This window comes from Moschus berezovskii, chromosome 7 (genome assembly GCF_049115385.1).
Source record: "Moschus berezovskii isolate FMDL1 chromosome 7, NW_MosBer_1.0, whole genome shotgun sequence".
NCBI classification, from domain to species: domain Eukaryota; kingdom Metazoa; phylum Chordata; class Mammalia; order Artiodactyla; family Moschidae; genus Moschus; species Moschus berezovskii.
In genome coordinates, this window is record NC_142466.1 from 48,489,572 (window position 1) to 48,506,925 (window position 17,354).

Consider the following 17,354-nt stretch of genomic DNA (forward strand, 5'->3'; position numbering starts at 1 on the left):
TTAGGTTGCGTTTCTATATCTATAAACTCATAGTTCTTCAGGAAGAGTCTCTGAGCTGCTTGGGGCAGATAATATATCCACATGACAGATGAGGAAGAACCTTGGAGAAGTTAGGTCATGAGGATTGGACATGGTTTCTGCGACACAGACCCTCACTGCCCTCTCCTTCTTCAGCGTCCAGGTAAGCAGTGACTAGTGGTTCCCTGGAGGTGAAGAGGTGAATGTGTTTTCCAGAAGCTTGAGCTCTTAGCCCTGTAGATAGTTCATCCAGGAGCCAAGAGAAAAGCATCTTTTTCTTCTCAAGCTATCTATCGTGAAGTACTTAAACAGGCAGGTAGGTCTGCCATATAAGAAGGAAACCTTCCTCTGAGGCAAAATCAAGTAGCAACACACTTAATAGGGGAGCTCTTTGAGGTAGTCCACATGGAATGCCACCCCATTTGCCACAAAACCCTGCCCAGAAAATAATTCTTGTAGCTGGATTGGTGATGGGTAAGGCAAGAAGGCCTCTTGGGAGAGAATGTCAATGCCTCTTCATCTCCCTCAATGTTCTCTTCCCTGTAGGGTAGGGCCTCAACACCTTTGCCAGTATTAGAAGTGATGATGCAGGTTCTGGAATCTTTCAGCAGGGGGTTTCATTCTTGATCCATGGCCTAATGGATGTGTGACCTTGACAAGTGTATTAGTTTCCTAATTGCTGCTGTAGCAAGTTAACAATTTTTTATCTGGAGGTTCTGGAGGTTAGAGATTGGGAGTGGGTTTCATGGGGTAAGATCAGAGTGACACAGAGCTGTGCTCACTCTGGAGACTCTAAGGGAGGATCTGTTCTTTGCCTTTTGCAGCCTTTGGAGGTTGCCGGCCTCACTTAGCCAGTGACTACATCACTCTGCTTCGGAAGCATCACTTTTCCTTTTCTTACTCTCCTGCTTCTGGCATATAAAGAGCCTTGTGATTCTATTGGGCCCACCAGAATAACCCTGGTAATCTCTCCATCTCAGAACCCTTAATTTATTCCCATTTACAACATCGCTTTGCCATGTAAAGTAACACATTTGTAAGTTTCCAGGGAATCGGATGTAAACACTTGTGGGGATTGGGGGGAGTGGTGATTATTCTGCCAACTACTTGATCCTTCTCTACCTCATTTTCTTCACCTATGAAATTGTAGATAATGATAATCCCTCATGAAGATATTAAGAAAACTGAATCAGAATATCGATGTCTGACATTCTCTAGCAATTGTTATTGCCGTCATGGTTATTATCAGCATCATTATGGGGGTCTCATTTCATCTCTGTACAGATCAACTGAGCAGGGAGGCCAGGCCACACTGGGAAGCATGGGACCAGGCAGAACGCATTTTTCAAATGTGTGTGTTTAAATTGAATTTTGAAATTTCCTTTCTTACTCCTTTGTGTTTTTTTACATTTCAATAAAGCTTTATTTGTGAACACTGAAATGGATTTTTCTTAAATGGAATTTTACATAATTTTCATATGTCAAGCTGTATCCTTCTTTTTATTTTTTCCCAGTCATTTAAAAATACAAAACCCATTCTTAGCTTGCAGGCCTTGCAGAGAGAGATAGTGGACCAGATCTTCCTGTGGGCGGTAATACTGACTCCTGGTCTAACATAACCCTCATTCATAAAAAACAGTTTTTTTTAGTTAAGTAGCTGATATATGTCAGGTCGCATGCTAGACTTGGGGACTGTAACATCTGTATTTGGATGTGGTCCGTGTCCTCATGGAGCTCGTGATAGAATAACCACACAAATATGTAATTAGAAACTCTTCAGTAGTGGTTATGAAAGAAAAGTACAGGGTGCTCTAAACTGTAATTTGTATTACTCCCTTTTAAACTTTTTTTTAAAAAATAATCTATGTATTTTTGGCTGCACCGGATCTTTGTTGCTGTGCATAGCTTTTCTCTAGTTGCAGCAAGCAGAGCAGAGGCTCCTCTCTCGTCGCAGTGCTCAGGCTCCTCTTGTTGCAGAGCGTGGTCTCTAGGGTGCACAAGCTCAGTAGTTTGGTTCACAGGCTTAGTTGCCCCACAATATGAGATCTTCCCAGACCAGGAATCAAACCCATGGCCCTTGCATTGGCAGGCGGATTCTTAGCCCCTGGACCACAAGGGAAGTCCAGTGTTATTCCTTTTCTTATATCAAAACATTACAAGATGTACAGGTTCTCAACTCTTCCCAAAGCTTCCGCGGTCTGGGCAGGCAGCCTGATAAGCAGTTCTCTGATACCCAGTTCTGAGAAATTCATAGCAGTTCCAATGTCCTTTTCCTAGTAGGAATTTTCCTTGCTGGCCCAAATCTGCAGTTATCCTCAGACGGCGTCAGGACTGATGACCGTTTGGAGGAACCCTGCCATTTCGGCATCAGAAAATAGTGACATGGCCCTCAGGCAAGGGTGCCTTAGGATCCCCCCAACACAGGGCTCCTGTGACACAGGTGCCGAGCCTGAGCCCCAGTTTCTAATTCAGTCCATACTGGAATGTAGACTGAGAATTTGCATTTCTAATAAATTCTGATGATGCTGATGCTTCTGATGAGGGGACCACACTTTGAGAACCACTGGAATTATATAACATCAGAGATGAAACAGCCCCTAAAAAGGATTTTCCAAAATGTTTCTGAAAGATGCATCTAGAAGACCTTTCAGGGGCTGAATTAGGGAGGGAAGGGACCTAGTGGCAGTGAGCCTGCCTGCCCCAAGCCCCCTATAGTGAGAGCAACATGTCAGTTTCTAATGATGGATAAATATTGTGCTTAGTCACTAAGTCGTGTCTGACTCTTTGTGACCCAATGGACTTTAGTCCGCCAGGCTCCTCTGTCCGTGGGGATTCTCCAGGCAAGAATACTGGAGTAGGTTGCCATGCCCTCCTCCAGGAGATCTCCCCAACCCAGGGATCGAACCCAGGTCTCCCACATTGCAGGCGGATTCTCTACTGTCTGAGCCACCAGGGATAAATATTATTTCATCTAATTTAGTAAATAGCCAGAAATGCTAAGAGCTTAACACCAGATGTATTCTGCACATCATTGAGACTTGGTTAAAAATAACGTGATTGTCTTTTTTCTATTTTTTTTCTTTTAAAAAGTTTGCTTTAATTTTTAACCTCAATTTTGTTTTTTTTTTCCAGTTTTATTGAGAAATAGTTGATATATATTACTGTGTAAGAATAAGGTATGTAAAATGATGGTTTGATTTACGGATAATATGAAATGATCACCACAATAGTTTAGTTAACATTCACTACCTCATATATGGATGTGAGAGTTGGACTGTGAAGAAAGCTTATCGCCGAAGAATTGATGCTTTAGAACTGTGGTGCTGGAGAAGACTCTTGAGAGTCCCTTGGACTGCAAGGAGATCCAACCAGTCCATTCTAAAGGAGATCAATCCTGGGTGTTCATTGGAAGGACTGATGCTAAAGCTGAAGCTCCAGTACTTTGGCTACCTCATGCGACGAGTTGACTCACTGGAAAAGACTCTGATGTTGGGAAAGGTTGGGGGTGGGAGGAGAAGGGGATGACAGAGAATGAGATGGCTGGATGGCATCACTGACTCTGTGGACATGAGTTTGAGTGAACTCCGGGAGTTGGTGATGGACAGGGAGGCCTGGTGTGCTGTGATTCATGGGGTCGCGGAGAGTCGGACACAACTGAGCGACTGAACTGAACTGAACCTCATATAAATACAATAAAAACAAAGATTTCTCATTATGATAACTCATACAATTTATTCTTTTAACAACTTTCATATATAGTATACAGCAGTGTTAATTATACTTATCATGTTGTACATCCCTTGTGCTTATTTTTCTTAAAACCTTTGGACCCCTCCTTCCTCCAGTTCCTTCATCAGCCCTTGACCTCTGATCTCTTTTTCTATTAGTATGGTGGGTTTTTTTCATTGTTTTGTTTTAATTCCATATGTAAGTGAGATCATGAAGTATTTGTCTTTCTTTGTCTGATTTACTTCACTTACCATAAGGCCTTCAAGGTCCATTCATGTTGTCATAAATGGTAAAATTTCCTTGTTTTATGGCTGAATAATATTCCATTATAGTTACATATATACCCCAACTTCTTTATCCATTCATTGATTAATGGACATAGGTTGTTTTGTGTCTTGGCTATAGTAGATAATGCTGTAATGAACTTGTGAGTATAGGTATCTTTTTGAGACAGTGGTTTTGTTTCCTTTAACACCCTCTCTTTTTTGCTTAATTGAAGCATAATTGATATTTTAAAATTGCACACACTTAGTATATTATCTTAAAGAATATGACATATGCATAGTCTATGATATTATCACTGCAACCAAGTTACTAAACATGTCCATCACCTGCAAAGATGTCCTTGTGTTCTGTTTTCATTTAGTGTTTTAATAAGAACTTAACATGAGATCTATATTCATAACATATCTTAGAGTACACGATGCTGCATTGTCAAGTGTAGGTGCTGTGCTGTGCAGCACATCTCTAAGATCTTATTCATCTTGCATCAGCCAGTTCAGTTCAGTCTCTCAGTCATGTCTGACTCTTTGCGACCCCATGGGCTGCAGCACACCAGGCTTCCCTGTCCATCACCAACTCCCAGAGCTTGCTCTTCAGGACTGATCTCTTTTAGGATTGACTGCTTTGATCTCCTTGCAGTCCAAGGGACTCTCAAGAGTCTTCTCCAACACCACAGTTCAAAAACATCAATTCTTCTGCGCTCAGCTTTTTTATAGTCCAACTCTCACATCCATACATGACCACGGGAAAAACCATAGCTTTGACCAGACAGACATTTGTTGGCAAAGTAATGTCTCTGCCTTTTAATATGCTGTCTAGGTTTGTCATAGCTTTATTCCAAGGAGGAAGCATCTTCTAATTTCATGGCTGCAGACATCTGCTGTGATTTGGAGCCCAAGAAAATAAAGTCTGTCACTGTTTCCATTGTGTCCCCTTCTACTTGCCATGAAGTGATGGAACTGGGTGCCATGATCTTCGTTTATTGAATGTTGAGTTTTAAGCCAGGTTTTTTACTGTCCTCTTTCACTTCCATCAAGAGGCTCTTTAATTCTTCACTTTCTGCCATAAGGATGGCATCTGCATATCTGAGGTTATTGGTATTTCTCCTGGAAATCTTGATTCCAACTTGTGCTTCATCCAGTCCAGCAATCTTGATTCCAGCTCGTGCTTCATCCAGTCCAGCAATCTTGATTCTAGCTTGTGCTTCATCCAACCCAACATTTCACATGATGTACTCTGCATATAAGTTAAATAAGCAGGGTGACAATATACAGCCCTGACATACTCCTTTCCTGATTTGGAGTCAGTCTGTTGTTCCATGTTCAGTTCTAACTGTTGCTTCTTGATCTGCATACAGATTTCTCAGGAAGCAGGTAAGGTGGTCTGGTATTCCCATCTCTTGAAGAATTTTCCACAGTTTGTTGTGATCCACACAGTCAAAGGCTTAGACATAGTCAATAAAGCAGAAGTAGATGTTTTTCTGGTATTGTCTTGCTTTTACGATGATCCAACAGATGTTGGCAATTTGATCTCTGGTTCCTCTGCCTTTTCTAAATCCAGCTTGAGCATCTGCTTTGGCGCAGTCATAAAGCAGAAGTAGATATTTTCCTGAAACCCTCTTGCTTTCTCAATGATCCAGCAGATGTTGGCAATTTGATCTCTGGTTCCTCTTCCTTTTCTAAATCCAGCTTGAGCATCTGGAAGTTCACAGTTCACGTACTGTTGAAACCTAGCTTGGAGAATTTTGAGCATTCCTTTGCTAGTGTGTGAGGTGAGTGCAGTTGTGTGGTAGTTTGAACATTCTTTGGCATTGCCCTTCTTTGGGATTGGAATGAAAACTGGCCTTTTCCAGCCTTGTGGCCACTGCTGAGTTTTCCAAATTTGCTGGCATGTTGAGTGCAGCACTTGCACAGCATCATCTTTAGGGTTTGAAATCTTGCAAAACAGAAATTAAATACCCATTGAAAAACAATTCTGCATTTCCCCTTCCTGTCATCCTTGGCAATACTCTTCTATGTTTCAATGAGTTGGACTATTTTACATACTTGATATATGGAATATGTGTATGCTAAGTTGCTTCAGTCATGTCTGACTCTGCATCTCCATGTACTGTAGCCCGCCAGGCTCCTCTGCCCATGGGATTCTCCAGGCAAGAATACTGGAGTGGGCTGCCATTTCCTCCTCCAAGGGATCTTCCCGGCCCAGGGATCGAACTGGAGTCTCCTGCATCTCCTGCACTGGCAGGCAGGCTCTTTATGGGGAATCATACAGTATTTGTCCTTTTGTGATCGGCTTATTTCAGTTAGCATTATGTCCCCTAGGTTTATTCACGTTGTTGCAAATGGTGGGATTTCCTTCTTTGTTTAAGGCTGGATATTACTCCTTTGTGTGTGTGTGTATATATACACACACCACATTTCTGCTGTGAGTAATGCTGCAGTGAACATTGGTGCAGATACCTTTTCAGTGTCCTGATTTCACTTCTTGTGGATATATACTCACAATTGAGATTCAAAGGTCATACAGTAGTTCTGTTTTTAATTTTTGCGGCAACTCCAGTTTTCTATAGTGGCTGCACCATTTTATATGCCCACTACCAATGTATAAGGAGGGTTCCAATTTTTCCACATCCTCACCAACTTATTTTTTGGCTATTATTAGGAAACAGCAATCCTACTTAAGGTTATGTCTTGTGATTTTGATCTGTATTTCCCTGATGGTTAGGAGAGCAACAGCCCTTTTATGTGTTTTTACTTAGTGGGTTTCTGGATCAACTATTATTTGAAGAAGGGTATGGAGGGTTTCCCTGATGGGTCAGATGGTAAAGAACCCGCCTGCCAATACAAGGGACCTGTGTTTGATCCCTGGGTCAGGAAGATCCCCTGGAGAAGAAAATGGCAACTCACTTCAGTATTCTTGCCTGGAGAAGCCCATGGACAGAGGAGCCTAGCAGGTTAAAGTCCATGGGGTCACAAGAGTCAGACACAACTGAGCAACTAATGCTTTACTTCTGGAGGCTAAAGCAACCTTTTGAAACTGATGTCCAGTTTCCTCATTTTCCAGAGGGGAACCTTGAGAAATAAGGGCCTTGCCTACATCGACAATAGCCGTTCCTCTGTTGTGGGAAACTGTCCTCATGTCCAGTGTTGACGTGTCTAAACCATAATTCAAGAAGCTTCTTCCCTCACTGATTCTGAAATCTGCTCTCCCTAAGCCAGAGTCTCCACTCACAGCGTCACCTTCTTGTCCCTCTCCTTTTGCCCCAGAGCCCCCACGTGCAGAGCTGTTGTTGGCCCCCACTTCAGGGCCCGTTTGATTCTGGTTTTAAGAGGCGAGAAGCAGCAGAAAGTGCTTGTTGACCTAAAACATTTGTCTGCCGTGGCAGCTACACAGTTTAAGGGAACTGTGAATTAGGCTACACATTTTCTTGACAAGCAGAGCAGGGAGGGTGGGACAGACTGTAACTTAAATTCATCCAAGTAAGAAAGAATGTCATTTGAACTTTGCAGGTGAGTGAAATGAACAAGCATTCAGATGGTTGATTACTAATCATTGCTAAAAAATGTCTTGACATCTTACAGCTAAATTCCTTCAGCTCTGGCTGTGAATTTGCATCACACCCCCACACCCCCAACCCCTCCTAAACTTTACCTTTCCTAGCCAGTTCCAGGTAGCTCAAGAGCTATACTCTGTAGGAAGTCCTGTAAGAGTGTGGGGAGAAAACAAACAAACAAACCAAGATCAGTGTTTAGCTGTGTGAGACTCTTCAAAGACCAGACTGACATCCAAGAAGGAAAAAATTGAGGCACATCACAGCAACAGGTTGGCCTCCACGCTCAATGCTACATAATCACTTTGACTCCTTATTTTTCGCAGGATTGATGAATCCTCTCGCTCTGGGCTGATGGTTTGGCTGTCCCATAGCCTCAGACTGGTGTCCATTCTTGCTCTTTTCATCTCCTGAAGCTGAGGAAATGATAACTGGTTTTGCCACCTGGGTTACTTTTTAATGATCTGAAAGACCACAAGGAGCCGGCATTTCATTTGTGCTTCTCCTCATTCAACAACCTAATAGCCATCTGAAAAGAGCTTTCTTGAAAAGAAAAAAGTCTGCTCCTCTCAGGCAGGAGCAATAATACTGCACTGTTCTCTGATTAAACTATCACACGGCGCATATTACTGGGCATCTGACTTGCTTGAATCGGACTTACCACTGAGGCTTCTTGGAATTTGCACTGCTGCTTTTCTGCCAACAAGCTGTGAAATGACAGATGAGTGTCCCTGAACTTGAGTGTGAGCTGCAGGTAAAGTGCCTGAGAAACTCCTGGGGCCCAGCCATCTCCTGGGGCAGTGCTGGAAGGGGAAACGTGTTTTTCTTTAGGGTTATCCTCTGTGGACAAGAGCTTCAATCAGGGGTGAAACTAGAGCCAGCACCACGGGGCACATGGAACTGGAGTGAAAATACGTAGCTCAGTCTCCCTTCTGCCCCTGTGGATAGGCTGCCTCTGTTGACTGGTATCAGACTGGAACCTGAAGGCAGGAAATTGTTCCCTCTCCTTCTGAGATTCTTTTAAATTTCAAAACCACCATAGTGTAATATTTTAAAAAAGCAGTTTCCTAAGTGTTAGATGACTGGTTCTTAAGGCAGGGGCCTGGTCTTTAACTGTGACTATGTATCTGCAAAGCTCTGCGTGTGTATCATAATTGGTGCACATTTTTAGCTATCCCATCAATATATATTTATAGATAAGTTTATTTTGAAAACTATGTACTACTGTGCTCACATATTATGTGCATTATAAACATTCTCCAGAACTAAAATGATATCCCACTCTACACCCACACAGAGCCGAAATGTAAAAGACTGACAATAAAGCCTGTGGGACCTGCATACATTGTTGGTGAGAATATAAAATGGCATTAAGAACTTTCAAGAATAATTGGGCAGTTTCTCTTAAAGTTAAACATGAACTCTCACTGTGACCCAGCAATTCACTCCTTGGCGTTTCCCAGAAAGAAATAAGAATATATGTTTCCACAAAGATTTGTATGTTGGAAGTAACCCAAATGTCCATCAGCAGATGAAAAGACAAGTCAGTTTTAGTAGATCCAAACAATGGATTACTATTAAGAATACAAATGAGTCAACTACTTTTATATGTAACAGTATGGATGAATCTCAGAAACATAAGGTGAGTGAAAGAAGCTAGACACAAAGGGCATATTGTTTTATTGTATTGAAATAAACAGAACTGACCTCAGAGAGACAGCACTGAGCAGTGGATTGGAATGAGATCTTGGTTCCCTTCCCAGGAATTTTTGATAGCCTTGTGCAGCATGCAGGATCTCAGTTCCCTGACCAGGGATCAAACTCATGCCATCTGCAGGGAAAGCTTGGAGTCTTAACCAGTGGACCATCAAGGAAGTTTCAAGGCGTCCTGCCCATTTTTGAACCTGGGTAGCCTGGATGAAAACCAGGAATCCTAGCCACTAGACCACCAGGGGCTAGAGGCTAGAAGCAAAATTCCCCTGGCCCTTGCCCCCCGCCGCCCGCCTTGAAAAATGCATTTCTCAAGGAGTCAAAAACTGCTAAGACAGGTACAAAGTTCATTATTAGAGACACACAGTACAGAAAGTGGGAGAGCACACAGAGAAGCAGTTTAGATAAAACAGAAGCAAGGCAGAAATGCACAGCCAGAGAAAAAGGGTATCCTCCCTAATGAAGAGGAACTCAGTAAATAGGCAGATAAGTCATTTACAGAGGGCAGTTCTTCCAGGTCTTTGTTTACTTTTGACCAATAATCTGGTTTCTTTTTCCACATCTGACTTGCCCTAGGACCTTCCCCAGCATATGTGCACAACTTTTTTCCAAGATGGATTGCAGCCCAGAGGCCTATGAGGGGCTTTGGCATCACCTATTCTGGGGTGGTGCACCCTCCTTTTTGATCCCCAAGGAGCCTTTCTGCACATGTGCAGTGTCTCCTTTGACCCACGGATGGGAAATATATGACCTCTTGATCTTTTACTCAAACAAGGTTTAGCCCTTCTCTGTTCTGCCATAATTGTTAAAGTGTTATCAGGAGACAAAGCCTAGCTATTTACCCTGTTTCTGTTGCTATTTTTTTTTTTTTTTTAATGGAGGAGAAAGAAAGAGTGGCTTTATTACTTTGCCAGGCAAAGCAGGAACACAGTAGGCTAGCACCTGAAGAACTGTGCCCCCTGTCCCTGGTAAATGATGTTGTTATTCACTCACTAAGTTGTGTCCGATTTTGCGAGCCCATATACTGCAGCACACCAGACTCCTTTTTCCTCCGCTATCTCCTGAGGTTTGCTCAAACTCAGTCCATTGAGTTGGTGATGCTATCTAACCATTTCATCCTCTGTCACCCTCTTCTCCTTTTGCTCTCAGTCTTTCCCAGGATCAAGGTTTTTTCCAGTGAGTCAGCTCTTCACATCAGGTGGCCAAAGTGTTGGAGCTTCTTCAGCTTCAGCATCAGTCCTTCCAATGAACACCCAGGACTGACCTCCTTTAGGATGGACTGGTTGGATCTCCTTGCAGTCCAAGGGACTCTCAAGAGTCTTCTCCAACACCACAGTTCAAAAGCATCAATTCTTCGGCGATCAGCTTTCTTCACAGTCCAACTCTCAAGTTAATACATTGCTCTTTTCTCTGATGACGTCAATCAGAAAGTCTTACATTGTTAAAAAAATATATTTAAAAATATTAAAATGTTTCTCTTGGAAGATTTTTGAGCAAATTAGAAAATCATATCTCTAAGTTTTAAAAATATTTTCCAATCTGAGACTTTCTATATTATTTTCAGAAGTGTAATCATGTAACAATGAAATATATAAAGACAACCATTTTCAAAATATTCTTTCCATAGCATGAGTTTCTCTTGAAAAAATTGTCCCTCCCTTATTTGTTACAAAAAGTCATCTTTGAAAGGGCAAATTAAGTATTTCTTCAAAAATGCATGCTAGTAGAATAATTCTGACAGCTACATGTCATCACAGAAAATTTCAGCAAATTACAACTCTTTAACAAGAAATTCCATGATTCATCTGTTAGTGAAACAGTTCTTCTAAAAACTTTGTTATGAAATAACCAGCAAAGATTCATGGCTATCAAGATTTCTCAGACCATTTTCATTATTATAAAGTAATATAAATCATCTACATCTTATGACTTTTAAAAAATATATAAAATTATTCACATTGATGACCACCCCATAGACCATGTGGATTTCTTACCTCAACATCTTGTCTCTAATAACTTGCTGATGTATGTTACTCTGAAGGAATTTTAAATATGGAGCTATCCATATGTAAACAGTCTCTCTGTGAATTTTTAGAAATTCACACCAAAATAATTGCTCTGTGAGTGGTTATATATACACAGTTTTCCCATACATTGATATTATTGAAGATCATGAATCTTCTCAGAATAACAGCTGTGGTAAATGTTTTTGAAACCGAATCTAGACTTTAACGTAACTTAACATTGTTGTTTAGTCGCTCAGTCGTGTCTGACTCTTTGCGACCCCATGGATTTTAGGCCTCCAGGCTCCTCTCTCCATGGGATTTCCCAGGCAAGAATACTGGAGTGGGTTGCCATTTTCTTCTCCAGGGCATCTTCCCCACCCAGGCATCATACCCTTGTTTCCTGCATGGGCAGGTGGGTTCTCTACCACTGAACCACAGGGGAAGCTGTTATTTACATTAGCTATAACTTCACAGAAGGCATTGGCACCCCACTCTAGTACTCTTGCCTGGGAAATCCCATGGACGGAGGAGCCTGGAAGGCTGCAGTCCGTGGGGTCGCTAAGGGTCGGACACGACTGAGAGGCTTCACTTTCACTTTTCACTTTCATGCATTGGAGAAGGAAATGGCAACCCACTCCAGTGTTCTTGCCTGGAGAATCCCAGGGACAAGGGAGCCTGGTGGGCTGCCATGTATGGGGTCGCACAGAGTCGGACACGATTGAAGTGACTTAGCAGCAGTAGCAGCAGCAGCAGCTATAACTTACATTAGGAATATCAGTATTTAATATAAATGTATGTGGCAAGCCTTCCACATGTATTTTTTTTCTGAACTGTTTCTTAGATTATCAACAGTATTTTCTCTGCATCGCCAGTATTATTCAGTAACAGATTAATGCATTTTACTTTATATTGTTGCCATATATTGTTTACCACAGCAGGAAGAACAAGTGTTTTTCATTGATATTGGCTTCAGTGATTTGTTATTATGTAAGGAATCCTGGATGTTCATTGGAGGGACTGATGCTAAAGCTGAAACTCCAATACTTTGGCCACCTCATGAGACGAGTTGACTCACTGGAAAAGACTCTGATGCTGGGAAAGGTTGGGGGCGGGAGGAGAAGGGGACGACGGAGAATGAGATGGCTGGATGGCATCACCGACTCTGTGGACATGAGTTTGAGTGTACTCCGGGAGTTGGTGATGGACAGGGAGGCCTGGCGTGCTGTGATTCATGGGGTCGCGGAGAGTCGGACACGACTGAGCGACTGAACTGAACTGAACTGAACTGAAGGAACCTCAAAAATGGCTTATGAAATTTGGAGAAATATAATGCAGAACTGGGTTGAGTAATTCATACCTTTAAATGGGTATTTGAAAAAATTGTAAAAGTGTCTTCATAGCTCAGTTGATAAGCTGTTTAAATGTCTTACAAATCCAGATGCTTTTTGCTAGTTCAGTATATAACCTTGAGGTGAGCTTTTGTTGTGAATGATATTAGGTGTAAATATATATTTCAAGAAGTTTTCTTGGTAATTTTGAATTTTTTAAGATGTCTTCTTGTAAGAATTAAATCTCCATTATTTGTGCATGGGCCTAACAAGAGCTAGTAATGAGAAGGCTCAGGTCCGCCGCTGTCTTGGGTGCTTGTTTTTGTATTATGTCTATATGGGTACATCGTCTAGGGTGTCCTGGACCCTGAGAGAGGGTAACAGGGTGCTGTGTCAGAAGAAAATGGGTGGTTGGAGCTCCCCTGTTTTCTCTCCTCCTCTCCACTGCCAGCCCTATGACTGGCACATAAAACAGAGATTAAGGGTATAGGCTCTGGGCCCCGTGTCTCTAGGTCATGGAGCAGCCACCAGTGATTTCCTAGGCAGGTGGATTCCATGACCATCGCGAAGCTTTTTGCCAGCCCACAAACATGAGTGAGGCAGCTGTCCTCTTCATGGGGAAGTCATCCCCCTCAAAGCTGACCCCAGACATTGGTGGGCTAGCTTCTTTGGAAAGAAGTCCACACCCTCTCCATGGCCACAGTGTGAGGTCCCTGGAGCACTCGAGACCTGCCCAGCCGTCCACCGGCATGATCACCTGTGTGTGACCTGGCTCGGGAAGCTCTGGGGCTGCAGCAGCCTGGTGACCAGCCTGGCAAAACCAACTGCAGGCCCCTGTCCTGAGGGGCCACCACCAACTGCCAGGCTTCCTTCTGAGGTGTCAGGCCCTTCAGAGCCCTCCCCACCCTGCCTGCCCCTCCTTGCGACTAAGCAGCCTGCAGCCAGTGGAAGCAGTTGGGTTTTTAGTATCAAAACAGCAAAACACCAAGAAGGAAGAGAACCCCACTGTTTATGATCTAAGCCACATGAGAGCCTTTCTGACACTCCATAACCCTGCATCAAGTAGAAAATAAATTTCAAGCAGCCAGCAAAAAAGAGAGAGAGAGAGAACAGGCTGTGAGATCAATGTCTGGGGGAGAGGCGGCTCTAACATCTACAAACCATGGTCATGCCCAGGCTGCTTCAGCTCTGCACTTTGGTTTCCTCATCTACACCATGCGGATATTAATAATAGAACATCTGGTTATCTGTTCCTTTCCCTCTTCTCTGTATCCAACACACCAGATCTAGCAAGCTCTTCCGTCAAAATATATCCTGAGTCCAGCCCCCGCTCCCCAATCCCCTCTAGGCACTGCCTGGATCAGAAGAGCGGATCAACCTCTTAACTAGTTTTCTTGCTTCTGTCCATGTCCCTTCTGGTGTTTTTCACATTGCACCCTGCGTAATTCTTTAAAATCTAAGTCAGAATCTGGCGTGCCTCTGCTCAAACCTCCCAGTAAATCCCCACACTAGCCTGAACAGAGTCCAGAGTCCTTCAGCCCAGCCTCCACCGCAACCACATTTCCTACCTTGCTTGCTGTGCGCCGGCCTTTCTGAACTCTTCTCCGAAACAACCAGCATATTTCCTCCTCCTGGTCCTTGCTCTCACTGTTCCCTGTTACAGGAAAATTCTCCCCTCCCCAGGTGGCCACAGGGCTGGCACTCACTCCGTTCAGTTCTCTTCAAGCCTTAATATAGAACCAAGGTCTTCTTTGATCACCCAGTGAAGAAGCACCTCCCTTTGTACCATGCACTATTCTGTTACCGCTTTATGTTCACTCATGGCACCTTTATACTTTCAGATATTTCAAGTCAACAGCCTGCTTGTCTCCTACCACTAACCCAGTGGATCTCAATCTGCAGTGATGTTTGTTTGCCTCCTTAGAGACACTAACCAGTGTCTAGAGATGTTCTGGGTTGTTACTTTGGGAGCAAGAAGCTCAAATGGTTCAGACAGAATTTCACAACAGAAAATTCTATGGCCCCGAATGTCACTATTGGTGAGATAAGCAGCCATACTGTAGAACAGAAGCGGAATGAGAGCAAAGACTTGGTCTGTGGTCTTTATTATCCTCAGCGGTTACAACTATGCTTGACACAAAGGAAGTACACAGTCCATTTCTGTTGAGTAAATGAATACAATGAGAGTGGGTAGAGCTTGCAGCACGGCACCTGCAAATGGAACTCTTTAACATTGACCAGATATGTATTGAGCTTTACAGCATGCCAGGCACTTGCTAACTCCTGAGGATATAGCAATGAGCACGACATCCTAGGTCCCTGCTCTCATTAAGGCTCCCTGTTAGTGGATGTTATCATTAGCTGTTCTTGTTATTAGCATCATCATTGTTTGTGTCAGTTAACCTAGCACTGCGTTGCATTTGCCATGAGTCTGTGGTTTTATTTTGTTGTGATACGGTCTTTATTTTTCACAGACACTTTGGAAAACTTGGAGAGTTTAGGTTTGCACAGGCAGCCTGGCCTAGTGTGAATAAGAACTGTCGGGTTTGTAATCAAGCAGTCTACACTGATACTTGGACTGTATGATTTCATGTAGGCATATCTGTCAGGATAGGCAAGGTTTTCCCTCAAGGTTCTGCTACGGAAACAAAAGACTCCAACTTCTCGAACCTCACAACAGAAGGTTTAATTTTTTGCTCACATGTCCATGTCTGTGGTTTATTTTATTGACTAAAGCACCTCACATGACCAAGCCTGATGTGAATGGGTCATAGGAAGGGGAAGAGATATTTATGGACAGTAGGAAGACAATTTGGTTTCTTTAACTTCAAAGGTTAGTCTAATTTTGTAAAATCTGTTAGACTTTAGATTGCAAATCACAGAAGTACAACTCACATTAAGCTTAAGAGAAAAGAGAACTTATTGCCTTGCATAGTCAGGGAGCTGCTGTGCATCCAAATGAGGTTTGTTCTCTCTCTCTCTTTCCCCCTCACTCTCTCCTCCCCTCCTCACCTCTCCTTCCTTCTCTCTGTTGGTGCTGTTTAGTCGCTAAGTTGTGTCTGACTCCTTGCGATCCAATGGACTGTAGCCCCCCAGGCTCCTCTGTCCCTGGGGTTTCCCAGGCAAGAATACTGGAGTGGGTTGCCATTCCCTTCTCCAGGGAGTCTTCCTGACCCAGAGATCGAACACGTATCTCCTGCTTGGCAGGCGGATTTTTTACCACTGAGCCATCTGGGAAGCCCTTCCTGCTCTCTGTGTTGGATTTATTCTCCTGCCATACTCTCTCCATCTACATGTGGTGGGGAAGACCACCAGCAGCCCCTGGAAACATCCTTTCAGCTGCATGACTTAGAAAACAAGAGCCCTCTTCCTCCTCCATGTCTGCCCTGAAGAGATCTTGGGGAAGTATTTTGATGGAGTACTGGGATGGCCTGCACTGGTCCCCTGCCCACTTCTGTGACTGAGGTGTGGGAAGCTAGCTGTAATTGGCAGTCGCACTGGGATCATAGGATCAGAATAGGGGAGGATGAATTTCCCAGGAATTCCCCCTTCTTGGAGAGGAAGAACAGGGCCTACTCTGGTGAAATCAACCCAGAGGCTCAAACACATACCTGCCTAGCTCTCAATAAGATAAAGCATGTGAAAGCCTTTTGCAAATTGCAAAGCATTGTCCAAATGTTAATTGCTGTTCTTATTCAAGTTGAATAAAAAGTCCCATTATTTACGAGGGTACATTAGTGTTGGTGGCAGGCGTGTATTGTTCCACTCACTTACTTAGGTGAAAGTAAAGTTGCAGTAAATAGGCAAGAGGTTAGCAGCAAATTGACTGAGTCGGTGACAAAAACCTTTTAGTATTAAACCTAGGAACAGGTTTGCTTCTTACTTTGGAATGAGGTTGCACCTGCCAGACGACAGATATATAGAGTGACATGGTGACATGTTCTACAGCATGTATTGGCTGGGTGCTCCTGTGACCCTGGCTTGGGGTTAGCAGAAGTTCTGGAAGAATAAGATGCAGCCCCTTTCCTGGAGAAATGTTTCATCCCAAGCAGACCCCAACAGCTCCAAATATGCAGATTCTGTCAGGGAAGGATCAGGACAAATGGACCAAATTCTTCACTCTTCCTCCTGATACTTTGACAGCTTGAATCTTGTACTTACTGAATGATGTTTAAGTCCTGTGCTTGTGGCAGCACGCTCCACATTGCAGCTGTGCATCAGTTCAGTTGAGTCGCTCAGTCATGTCTGACTCTTTGTGACCCCATGAATCACAGCACGCCAGGCCTCCCTGTCCCTCACCAACTCCCAGAGTTCACTCAAACTCATGTCCATTGAGTCGGTGATGCCATCCAGCCATCTCATTCTCTGTCGTCCCCTTTCCCTCCCGCCCCCAATCCTTCCCAGCATCAGAGTCTTTTCCTGTGAGTCAACTCATCGCATGAGGTGGCCAAAGTATTGGAGTTTCAGCTTTAGCATCAGTCCTTCCAATGAACACCCAGGGTTGATCTCGTTTAGAATGGACTGGTTGGATCTCCTTGCAGTCCAGGGGACTCTCAAGAGTCTTCTCCAGCACCATAGTTTGTTCAAAAGTCCTTTCGTAGCCAGACCAGAGGCAGGAAGCATGCTACCTTGGCACCTTGGTGTATGGATTCCTTGGGAAGGAAGCACCTTTATAATGAAGTCGTGAAAGCAGTCTTCATAAATCCCTGGAAGCCCAGCAGTGAGCACGTG

General features: G+C 43.5%; 1 long non-coding RNA gene and 1 pseudogene across 2 annotated transcripts in view; both read left to right on the forward strand.

Moving 5' to 3' along the window:
• Window positions 1-17,354, forward strand: part of LOC129557126 (histone-arginine methyltransferase CARM1-like) — a 261,333-nt pseudogene that overhangs the window by 172,150 nt on the left and 71,829 nt on the right. The gene's annotated exons all lie outside the window — the stretch shown is intronic.
• On the forward strand, window positions 86-10,577 carry LOC148777322 (uncharacterized). Its single transcript, XR_016037819.1, has 3 exons — window positions 86-181; window positions 7,906-8,333; window positions 10,439-10,577. It is a non-coding gene; the product is annotated as an uncharacterized LOC148777322 (long non-coding RNA).